General features: G+C 41.7%; 2 pseudogenes; one reads left to right on the top strand and one right to left on the bottom strand.

The window, feature by feature from the left end:
- LOC115118613 (disco-interacting protein 2 homolog B-A-like) overlaps positions 1–5,283 on the top strand; it is a 54,618-nt pseudogene extending 49,335 nt beyond the window's left edge.
- A 535-nt stretch (positions 5,284–5,818) lies between these two features.
- LOC135567649 (chymotrypsin-like elastase family member 1) lies at positions 5,819–8,561 on the bottom strand (annotated as a pseudogene).
- Between the last annotated feature and the right edge of the window lie 3,933 nt (positions 8,562–12,494).

The raw sequence follows: 12,494 nt of genomic DNA, 5'->3' as shown, positions 1-12,494 counted from the left end.
AAGCAAGCAGTACCAGAGCGCCAAGTCTAGGTCCAAGAGGCATCTAGCCCCAAGCCATAAGACTGCTGAAATTCTAATCAAATGGCTACTCAGACTATTTGCATTGCTCCCCTTCTACGCAACTGTTATTATCTATGCATAGTCATTTTAATAACTCTACCTACATGTACATACCTTGACACCGGTGACTCTGCGCATTGACTCTGTACCGGTACCCCCTCGCTATTGTTATTTTACTGCTGCTCTTTAATTATTTGGTTTTTTGGTGGTATTTTCTTAAAACTGCGTTGTTGGCTAAGGGCTTGTAAGTAAGCATTTCACTTGTAAGGTACCTGTTGTATTTGGCGCATGTGACACATACATTTTGATTTGATTGTGCCTTTTTAAAGGCCCAGTGCAGTCAAAAATGTAATTTTCTGTTTTTTGTAAATGTATTTTATTTTATTGTCACATACACCAGGTAGGTGCAGTGGATGAGGTTGAAATAATACTGTGATAATTATGATAATACCCTTTTAGTGTAAGAGCTGTTTGAAAATATTGCCTGAAATTTCAGCCTGGTTTGGTGGGATGGAGCTTTGGCCTGCCTGGTGACATCACTAGGCGGTAAATTGGTTAATAGACCAATAAGAAAGAGTTCCAAACCTGTCTGCCAATAACAGTTAGTTTTCAGTTTTCCCCTCCCACTCAGACCCCTCCCAGACAGTCCTAGCAAAATTGCTCTTTACTATGAAGCTATTTTTGTTTAACCATTTTAATTGAAAGCAATCACATGAAGGTACTTAATTGTTACCCAGAAATGATTTGATATTGAAATGATTTGATATTGAGATAAAGCAGCACCCTGGGTGTCGAGTTTCTAAGCGGTCTGTGTTGATGACAAATGTATTTTCAGTCCTGATCCATCTGCCTGCCTTCCCTTCAGATCGTCATGACGCTCTGTTTTGTGGGCCAGCTGGATGAGACGTTGGAGCTCAGGGGCTTCGCTACCACCCCATCGACATCGAGACCTCTGTGTCCCGGGCACACCGCAGCATCGCTGAGAGGTGAGATACTGTTGTCTGCTCAGAAACACACAGTTCATGCATGCTTAACTAGGTGTATTGTAACCTGATGTGACTGTTTTGTGGTCTGTACCAGAACTGTGTTTGACATTGACATATACTGTATCTAGTATAAACCCACATGTTTGGTTTCCTTGGTGTTGAGAAAGAACGGGAAGGGTACACAGCACTGTGCTCTACCCCACTGAACCAGTTGAATGTTGAACTTGATGAGTGACTGACTGGTGCTGGTCATTCTCTATATCTGCTGTGTACCCCTGAATGTTAACTTGATGGGTGGCTGTCTCTCTCTCCTCAGTGCTGTGTTCACGTGGACCAACCTCCTGGTAGTAGTGGCAGAGCTGGCCGGGTCGGAGCAGGAGGCCCTGGACTTGGTGCCTCTGGTGACCAACGTGGTTCTGGAGGAGCACCACCTGATTGTGGGTGTGGTGGTTGTTGTTGACCCGGGGGTCATCCCCATCAACTCACGGGGAGAGAAGCAGAGGATGCACCTCCGGGACTCGTTCCTGGCCGACCAGCTGGACCCCATCTACGTGGCCTATAACATGTGAGGAGGGCCCAGGCCCCATTCACACTGGGGTGGAGGCTGGCTATGGGGGTCCACTGGAGTGGAGGCTGGCTATGGGGGTCCACTGGAGTGGAGGCTGGCTATGAGGGTCCACTGGGGAGGAGGCTGGCTATGGGGGTCCACTGGAGTGGAGGCTGGCTATGGGGGTCCACTGGAGTGGAGGCTGGCTATGAGGGTCCACTGGGGTAGAGGCTAAAGTATAGAGGCTCTGAGAGGGAGGCGCTAGACACAGAGAGGGGGCTGGGGGGTGGACTGCTTCTCCCAAGAATGGACCTCACACACTCACTCATCTGGCAGTGGGACAGATTGACAGGGCAGGAGTAGCATTGGTGGATGGGCTTGGACTTGGTTTAGCCATCCTGTTACAGTAATTCCTGCCCCAGCGTTCTTTTTCTCTCGGCCAGAGTCTCCTCTCTATGAAACAGAGACTGTTTATTAAGGCTGTGGGTGGGAGTGAAGTTGGAGCATGTCTGTCTGCATGGGGTTTTGCTGCTTCTTACTGGTGCTTTTCCAACCACTCCCTGCCTCCCACTGACAAGAGTAGGAAGATGATTGGTTTCTCCTCTTTGATTTGACACTTGGGTCCACCTATCAAGTAGATGTTTGCCAATACCCTCATCCACTGTCTCTCCCCGACTGCTCCTAACCATGATTTTATCCCCAGACATTATTATTGTGAATCTTGTTTTCTAGAAGAAAATACAGAGGTGTGTTTCTCATCTCGATCCATTCCCTGGTTCAGCCTGTACCCTGCTCTCTCCTCTCTCCTGAGTGGTCCACAGTCCGTCATGTTGGTCAGGATAGGACTGTGGAGTCAACGTGACGAGCTGGAAGCTTCCCCCATGCACTTTAACCTTTCCTTGTCCTTCCATAATCTCTCCTAGCCTAGTCCCAGATCTGTTTATGCAGATCAACTCCTCATCAGACAATGACCAAAGGAGTTGGAAAGACCTGGGGCCATGCATATTGTACGTCCCAAATGGCAACCTATTCCCTATATAGTGTACTACCCTATGGGCCTTGGTCAAAAGTAGTCCACTAAATAGGGAATAGGGTGCTATTTGAGACGCAGTCTATATGTCCCCTGGATTGTCGATGGGAGACTCTGACCTCTACTCACTTCTATTTTTCATCAAGAAATGCAGAAGAACTAAACAATATCACAAACAATACAATAGCAGCAGTAAGTACAGCCCACTGAGTCAGACAAACGCCTGCACCTCAGTAGCTGTACTTACTGCAGAGCTGGAATTGACCGGTCATCTTACGTGTCTGTCCCATAGACCTCGTTTTCTTTTTTTTACACTTTACTGCTGTGTTAAACTCTTTTAGACGTGCTAGAAGAATTCACTTTTAAAACACACTTGTCATTGGTATGGAATGAAACAGATGTGCAACATAAACATACCAGCAGAAAACTCGCACAACAAAACAGACCGTGTTTATTTTTGGGGGACAATATTTTAAGGTCTTGATGTATGAGCAGGAATCGTTCCATGAGAGTTCTCTCATCGATCACGTAGATAAAATGGACTTCTGTTTTAACTGCTGTTTTATGAGGTCAGGGTTATATGTATGTCTGTACATACGACTAAACTGCTGTACATATTTATCTTTACACATATTTATCGTCATTATTTAAATATCTAGCAAGCACAAAATACTGGTAATATGGAACAATAAACTTCTGATTAACTTGCTGGCTGACCTGATATCATGAAGGCTCCTCTGCTGAATCACTATCTTAGCTTGAATAAGTATCAGTCAGTCAGCTGCTGGCCTCTGTCACAGGCTTTCAGATGGCAAAGCCTTGGGGTCCGTGGCTAGTCAATTGCTAGGCTTGTTTGTTGATTCTGGAGTGCCAATTGAGTCACCAAGGTGCATCTATATCTCTGACTAACTTCACATGAGGCTACATCTGGGATGTCGGAAGACTGCTGTGCCTTTAAATGTGGAAGACACATTTCAGTTGAATGCATTCAGTTGTACAACTGACTAGGTATCCCCTTTCCTTTGTTTTGTGCCATCATGAAACGTGACATCTTCATAAATCAAGGACTTGGTGAATTACCAAACTCAGTTGACAGTGGGTATAAGATGAGGACAAATTCTTGCCTTATAAAACCTGTGGAACTTGTAATACTTTTACTGTTATTATTTGTCAAAGGTTTTCATTTCATTATGCTGATTGTATTATGACTAGAAAAGGGATTGTGAAGGGTAAGATGTTGACCGTATAGGGTATATTTTAGAGGTCAAAAACTGTATAACTGGTGTTACTGTGTACATTGAAATTATGAACTTATTATTTGTTCATAAAACTTGACTGATCTTTCATACTTGACAGCAAATTTCTGCATCACAGACTTAAACGTAGGCTAAGTAACACATTTCAAAATTAAAGGAAGCATATCATATGGTTTGGCAGGTGGTAACAATTTGCACTTTTCCATATCATTATTACTGGTGTGTGTGATCGTATGGTTTAAATGGTGACATCGTTTGCCTTTCCTTGTGGAAAAAAAGTTTAATTTCAATTTTTAATTAAATGAACATCAAAATATTGAACAATATTTTTGTTCGAAAATGCCAGTTTCTTTTTTGTTGATTGGCTTATTTTATGTCATTCACTGTAATGTCATTTTTAGGGATTGACTCTAGCAGGACATCCCAAGGATCCAGCCTAGCATCAAACTATTTTTATTCCATCCATCCAAATGAGAAATTCATTATTTAAATGATTGTAATGTTTTTCATGCAAGATTTCAACTACCCTACACAACGCTGTGGCAAAACAAAAGCCTTGTTTGATTTAGGAAGTTAAAACTACTTGAATGACAAACATTGTAACTTAAGTCCATCTTTAGAGTAAAGTTACATTTAATGATTCATAAAAAATGTTTTTGGGACTATTCTGTGGTATTTGGCTTTCTTGCCAAGCTGCTACTGTATCATTCCACCTTTGCATGTTTAAATCATCATCTTATCTTATAGTGGTGTGACCATAGAACTAGAAGGAATTTACCACTCAATCTTCATGGTGTGAGCGGTTCCAAGCCCGTTCTACTCAATCTAATTCTATGGGTGTGACAACATGTTGTCCTGCCATACATTCATTAGACACATTGGTGCTATCCAAAACTGGAAATAAGGGGAAAGTTTTTCAAGATTCTATCCATGGAAAAACCTAGCTTGAGTTCCAGCCTGTTTGTACTATTGTGCTAGCTCCAATTGGCAAAAGCACAAACCGGTATAGGACCAGGCTAGGACAAATGATCAGGATTGCCAATATTTCCATATATTTTGTAATAAACACTGTGCCAATTGCAGTAAAACTGAAAACAATAAAGGATGTTAAGCTTTTAGTGTATTGTAAGCACAATGTACTGTACTTGTGTAGTGATAAAACAATCTATTTCGGATGATTAATGTTATTTGTAAACATCAAGGGCCCAAAATATATATACCTCAAGGCTGCTCACTATGCATAAATGCTGTACAAGATCTTCTCAATATTGTCAGTGATGCAATGAGTTCCAACTCAGAGGCAAACGTGTCCTATTTGACCAACGTTCTGTCATGTTGTCAATGGGGATCATTTGTTTTCTATTTGGTTTAGCAAAATGAAACAATAAAAATCTGCTTTTGTCAGCATGTCTCTGCTCTGTGATCTGTAAAGCCACTAGTCTCTTTTCACAGCCGCTGGTTTCCCTACAGCCTCCCACTTGATGTCTGATTGGTGTTACGACCTGACAGTCACTTCATTTTGAACATCAACAGCCCACCCATTTCTGTCATTTGTGCTTGGGCTGCTCAGTCGCTAATTCCTAAAAGTGTTGAAAAGAGATGCTGTGGCGGAGACTAATGAAAAGAGATGGATGAAAATATTGTGCGTTACCACATTATTACAGAGGAAAATGGAATCTTTCTCAGCTGAATGTCCTAGTGTTTTCTAGATCTCTTGGCTTAACTTCAGCTTTTCACAACATTTGCAGGCAAGTTACATTTTGGAATGAGTATATGTGGAGGGTGAAGTCTACTTAATTTGTCATCTGAGATATCAAATACAAGGCAACCCAATGTTCTACAATCTGCATCAACAAAAAGTAATTACGTACAGTAGCATCTACCTTGGTGTTGCATGGCAAACTTTTGACTGTCTCTACTATTCACCCCACCCCTCCAAGCCTGGTGTCTATGGTGCTGCTCCCTGCCCCTGTGGGGGGGTGTCAGCTTCATTTGTGTTGTCTGAGCGCTCAAAATCCTTTCCTCCATACTTTTTATTTATAGTATCATATGTTTAGTTAAAAATATTTAGACTGCTCTCAAATTAAATTAATAAATAAAATGTCACAAATGTAACTGGTGTGGAAACTGTCAAATCACCACCTTAGCTAAGCTGGAAAGCAAAAAGCACATGGCCAAAGAACGACTGTGAATTGGTGCAGGGATGGGGGGGGCGCTGTCCCCAACTTCTCTTTGAATCCAGTAGAAATGCTTGCTCACTTTGAGGTAAATGTTGGGCCGCCGAGGCACACCACAGTCTTGGGTATACACCCGCACCCCATAGATGTAGTAGCGGTTGTTTGCAGGCATGAAGCAGCTCACAGGGCCCCAAGATTCATCTGAGGAAAAACAAGCGATAAGCAAACATTTAAACTTAACATAACTACTTTGTGACTTTGGGATTCGTGTTCTTTCGGGAGGTGATTTTCTTAGAAGAATATTAATTATCATAACATGGATTTGTACAATCTAAATGAACAAAAATATAAATGCAACAATTTCAAAGATTTTACTGAGTTACAGTTCATATTACAAAATCAATCAATTGAAATAAATGAGGACCTAATCTATAGATTTCACATGACTGGGAATACTGATATGCATCTGTTGGTCACAGATACTGTACCTTTAAAAATAAGGTAGGGGTGTGGATCAGAAATCCAGTCAGTATCTGGTGTGACCACCATTTGCCTCAGGCAGCGTGACATCCCCTTTGCATAGAGTTGATCAGGCTGTTGATTGTGGCCTGTGGAATGCTGTCCTCCTGCTCTTCAATGGTTCTGCAAAGTTGCTGAATATTGGCAGGAACTGGAACACACTGTTGTAGACATCGATCCAGAGCAACCCAAACATGCTCAATGGGTGACATGTCCGGTGATTATGCAGGCTATGGAAGAACTGTGACATTTTCAGCTTCCGGGAATTGTGTACAGATCCTTGTTGCATGGGGCTGTGCATTATCATGCTGAAAACATGAGGTTATGGCGGTGGATGAATGGCACGACAATGGGCCTCATGATCTCAGATCACGGTATCTCTGTGCATTCAATATGCCATCAATAAAATGCAATTTTGTTTGTTGTCCATAGCTTATGCCTGCCCATACCAGAACACAACTGCCCCCATGGGGCACTTTGTTCACAACGTTGACATGTTTAAATTTTTTAAAACGATGGAGGCGGCTTATGGTAGAGAAATAAAAATGCAATTATCTGGCAACAGCTCTGGTGGACATTCCTGCCATCAGCATGCCAATAGCACAGTCTCTCAACTTGAGACATCTGTAGCATTGCATTGTGTGACAAAAACTGGACATTTTAGAGTTGTCTTTTGTCCCCAGCACAATGTGCACCTATATAATGATCATGTTGTGTTATCAGCTTCTTGATATACCACACCTGTCAGGTGGATCGATTTATCTTGGCTAAAGAAATGCTCACTAACAGGGATGTAAACAAATGTGTGCACAACATTTGATATCTTTTTGTGCATATGGGACATTTCTGAGATGTTTCAAGAGCTGAAATAAAAGAACACTTTTTATATTTTTGCCTAACTAACATGTTATCTAAAATGTCAGAGATTAAACCAAATGTAGGACATGTTTGTGTCCCAAATGGCACCCCAGGGCTCTGGTCAAAAGGGGTGCCATTGGGGACACATCTCTTGTCTGAATGTAACAGGTTGTATCGGCCTCTGTTTACCTCACAACCATCAGGACCACCCATGCCACTGGGATGAGACATACAAAACATGTCCCTAGCCACTTTGTAGTTCCACCAGGTAGGCATGTTACACCTGGGATTGCCAATTTTCTTCACTTCTGCTTCTTGTAAAATGCTGGTGTTTGCTGTCGAAGAGCAAATAGGTTAACCGTAATTTGTGTTAAAGGCTTATACATTATATTTTTGTTTTTAATACACTGAGTATACAAAACATTCAGGACACCTGCTCTTCCCATGACCATCATTTCTGACCATTTCAAGCCCTCTACAGTAGGCTATATGGCCAGCTCTACTTTGACGATGTAAACCATGTTATTTTGTTGTAAGACTTACCATTGGGCCCTGCATAGCCTGTGATGTGGCAGATACCATACTGATGTTCTTCAACATTGGAATTATCTGGGATGCAAATTTCATCCACAAAGGTGTTGAATACAAGGGGGCGTTTCAACTTCAGAAGTGCGATGTTGTATCGCAGTGTGATAGGATTAAAAGTTTGTGCGGGACTATCCTCTCAATTTGTAATTCCTGTGTGTGGCGTCATTGTGGTTTGTATCCGTGGTCCCAGCTTTGACTATCAGGTTGCTTGAAAGGCTGAAACAAAAGGGCAAAGAAAAGTTTTGGAAAAAGACAACTGCTAAAGTAGCTAAACGGTAGACTTAATATATGCTGTGGTATATACCGATGCTGTGGTGCATGAACACATACGGCAGCTGTCAGTATCCAGTCCTGGCTGATGATGGCTCCTCCACAGTGATGCTGAAAAGGATCTGCTGCGGTCGGACGGGCATGATGGAGACTTGCCACGCCAAATACTAGGGTCAATTGGAGTGCCACCAATGAACCGACCACCACCATAATCATCATAGTCAAATGGCATCATCGTTGATGGTCTCTCTGGTCTCTTTCCACAATTCACTAAATACGAAGACAAGAACCACAATCCTGAGTTTGTGCTTCAGCCTAATGGCCAGCCACACCATTTGAAGACATGAATACCTGGTACATAAAGCTGATGGTGCTGGGGAAATGTTACCACAGTGTGCGTATCGTGCATAAATGTATTTTGTCCCCTACACCAAACACGATCACGACACGCAGGTTAAAATAGCAAAACAAACTCTGAACCAATGACATTAATTTGGGGACAGGTCGAAAAGCATTAAACATGTATGGAAATTAGCTAGTTAGCTTGCTATTGCTAGCTAATTTGTCCTGGGATATAAACATTGAGTTGTTATTTTACCTGAACTGCACAAGGTCCTCTACTCCAACAAATTAATCCACACACAAAACGGTTAACCAAATCTTTCTAGTCATCTCTCCTTCCAGGCTTTTTCATCTTTGAATTTATATGGTGATCGACATCAAAACTGTCATAGTATTACCACGACTACGGGCAAAACAGTTGGTCTTTCAATCACCCACGTGGGTATAACCAATGAGGAGATGGCACGTGGGTACCTGCTTCTATAAACCAATGAGGGGATGGGAGAGGCAGGACTTTCAGCCCGATCTGGGCGTCAGAAATAGAAAGGAGTTATATTTTAGCCCTTGGCATCGAGAGACGCTCGTTGGCGCACGCGAGCAGTGTAGGTGCAATAATTGAACATGGATTTCTACATTTTATTTTGCGACGCTCGCGCACACGGCGTTTTCCGGTCTGGTCAGCATGTAGCAACTGACAATCCATGATCAAGTTATTTCTTGATTAAAAACATAAATACCAGCAATGGGCAAATTAGGATTAGGCTAGCTATGACCCGTGCTTCGTCAGTTATCCTAGTCCCTTATGAATTTAGAAAAATTTCCAACATTTCCTATGTGTTGCATCATTGGTCTAAAACCATGATCATCATGAAGAAAGACATTCATCATCAGCATTAACAAGACTGAAGGGCACCCTGTCATCTACGTGGTTTCAGTCATTAATATGTGCATCGTGGTCGAGATCATCGTCTAGCCCCTCAAGCTGAAGCCCAGCTTCAGAGCATATCATCAACATATTTTGAATAGGCTAAAACATTGTATTGAATCATGATTTAGTTTGTATAGGCATTAAATAATACAGGTGTATAAGAGTGAATGCAGTTGAAGTCGGAAGTTTACATACACCTTAGCCAAATACATTTAAACTCAGTTTTTCACAATTCCTGACATTTAATCCTAGTAAAAACTACCTGTCTTAGGTCAGTTAGGATCATCACCTTATTTTAAGAATGTGAAATGTCAGAATAATAGTAGAGAGAGTGATTTATTTCAGCTTTTATTTCTTTCATCACATTCCCAGTGGGTCAGAAGTTTACATACACTCAATTAGTATCTGGTAGCATTGCCTTTAAATTGTTTCACTTGGGTCAAACATTTCGGGTCGCCTTCCACAATAAGCATCCCACAATAAATTGGGTGAATTTTGGCCCATTCCTCCTGACAGAGCTGGTGTAACTGAGTCAGGTTTGTAGGCCTCCTTGCTCGCACACACTTTTTCAGTTCTGCCCACTAATTTTCTATGGGATGGAGGTAAGGGCTTTGTCATGGCCACTCCAATACCTTGAATTTCTTGTCCTTAAGCCATTTTGCCACAACTTTGGAAGTATGCTTGGGATCTTTGTCCATTTGGAAGACCGCAAATGACCAAGCTTTAACTTCCTGACTGATGTCTTGAGATGTTGCTTCAATATATACATATTATTTTCCTGCATCATGATGCCGTCTATTTTGTGAAGTGCACCAGTCCCTCCTGCAGCAAAGCACCCTCACAACATGATGCTGCCACCCCCATGCTTCAAGGTTGAGATGGTGTTTTTCGGCGCAAGTGTCCCCCTTTTTCCTCCAAACATAACGATGGTCATTATGGCCAAACAGTTATATTTTTGTTTCATCAGACCAGAGGACATTTCTCCAAAAAGTACGATCTTTGTCCCCATGTGCAGTTGCAAACCATAGTCTGGCGTTTTTATGGCCGTTTTGGAGCAGTGGCTTCTTCCTTGCTGAGCGGCCTTTCAGGTTATGTCGATATAGGACTAGTTTTACTGTGGATATAGATACTTTTGTACCTGTTTCCTCCAGCATCTTCACAAGGTCCGTTGTTCTGCACTTTTCACACAAAAGCACGTCTCTAGAGGTCGGCCGATTAATTAGGGCCGATTTCAGGTTTTCATAACAATCGTAAATCTGTATTTTTTTTTACACCTTTATTTAATCTTTATTTAACTTGGCAAGTCAGTTAAGAACACATTCTTATTTTCAATGACGGCCTAGAAACGGTGGGTTAACTGCCTCGTTCAGGGGCAGAACGACAGATTTTCACCTTGTCAGCTCGGGGGATCCAATCTTGCAACCTTACAGTTAACTAGTCCAACGCAATAACGACCTGTCTCTCTCTCGTTGCACTCCACAAGGAGACTGCCTGTTACGCAAATGCAGTAAGCCAAGGTAAGTTGCTAGCTAGCATTAAACTTATCTTGTAAAAAACAATCAATCATAATCACTAGTTAAGTACACATGGTTGATGATATTACTAGATATTATCTAGCGTGTCCTGCGTTGCATATAATCTGACTGAGCATACAAGCATACAAGTATCTAAGTATCTGACTGAGCGGTGCTAGGCAGACGCAGGCGCGTAAACATTCATTCAAACAGCACTCTCGTGCGTTTTGCCAGCAGCTCTTCGTTGTGCGTCAAGCATTTCGCTGTTTATGACTTCAAGCCTATCAACTCCCGAGATGAGGCTGGTGTAACCGAAGTGAAATGTCTGGCTAGTTAGCGCACGCTTATAGCGTTTCAAACTTCACTCGCTCTGAGCCTTGGGGTGGTTGTTTCCCTTGCTCTGCATGGGTAACCCTGCTTCAATGTGGTGGCTGTTGTCATTGTGTTGCTGGTTTGAGCTCAGGGAGGAACGAGGAGAGGGACGGAAGCTATACTGTTACACTGGCAATACTAAAGTGACTATAAGAACATCCAATAGTCCTATAATTCCTACAACCTAAAACATCTTCTTCTTTTTTTTTTTTTGCCCTTTTTCTCCCCAATTTCGTGGTATCCAATTATTAGTAGCTACTATCTTGTATCATAGCTACAACTCCCGTACTGGCTAGGGAGAGACGAAGGTTGCTTTTATATGTTCTCATGTTCTGAGAAAGGAACTGAAACGTTTTACTTTCTTCTCCAACACTTTGTTTTTGCATTATTTAAACCAAATTGAACATGTTTCATTATTTACTTGAGGCTAAATAGATTTTATTGATGTATTATATTAAGTTAAAATAAGTGTTCATTCAGTATTGTTGTAATTGTCATTATTACAAATGCATTAAATATCTCTATATATTTAATTAATTAATCGGTATCGGTATATTTAATTAATTAATTAATTAAATATAATTAATCGGTATCGGCTTTTTTTGGTCCTCCAATAATCAGCATCGGCATCATCGGCATTGAAAAATCATAATCGGTCGACCTCTAGTACGTTCATCTCTAGGAGACAGAATGCGTCTCCTTCCTGAGCGGTATGATAGCTGCGTGGTCCCATGGTGTTTATACTTAGCGTACTATTGTTTGTACAGATGAACGTGGTACCTTTAGGTGTTTGGAAATTGCTCCCAAGGATGAACCAGACTTGTGGAGGTCTACATTTTTCTGAGGTCTTGGCTGATTTCTTTTGATTTTCCCATGTTAAGCAAAGAGGCACTGGGTTTGAAGGTAGGCCTTGAAATACATCCACAGGTACACCTCCAATTGACTCAAATTATGTCCATTAGCCTTTCAGAAGCTTCTAAAGCCATGACATCATTTTCTAGAATTTTCAAGCTGTTTAAAGGCACAGTCAACTAAAGCAATACGTAA

This window comes from Oncorhynchus nerka, unplaced genomic scaffold (assembly GCF_034236695.1).
Source record: "Oncorhynchus nerka isolate Pitt River unplaced genomic scaffold, Oner_Uvic_2.0 unplaced_scaffold_1888, whole genome shotgun sequence".
Taxonomy (NCBI): domain Eukaryota; kingdom Metazoa; phylum Chordata; class Actinopteri; order Salmoniformes; family Salmonidae; genus Oncorhynchus; species Oncorhynchus nerka.
Note: the sequence above shows the minus strand (reverse complement) of the source record. Positions and strands in the feature narration are given on the sequence as shown.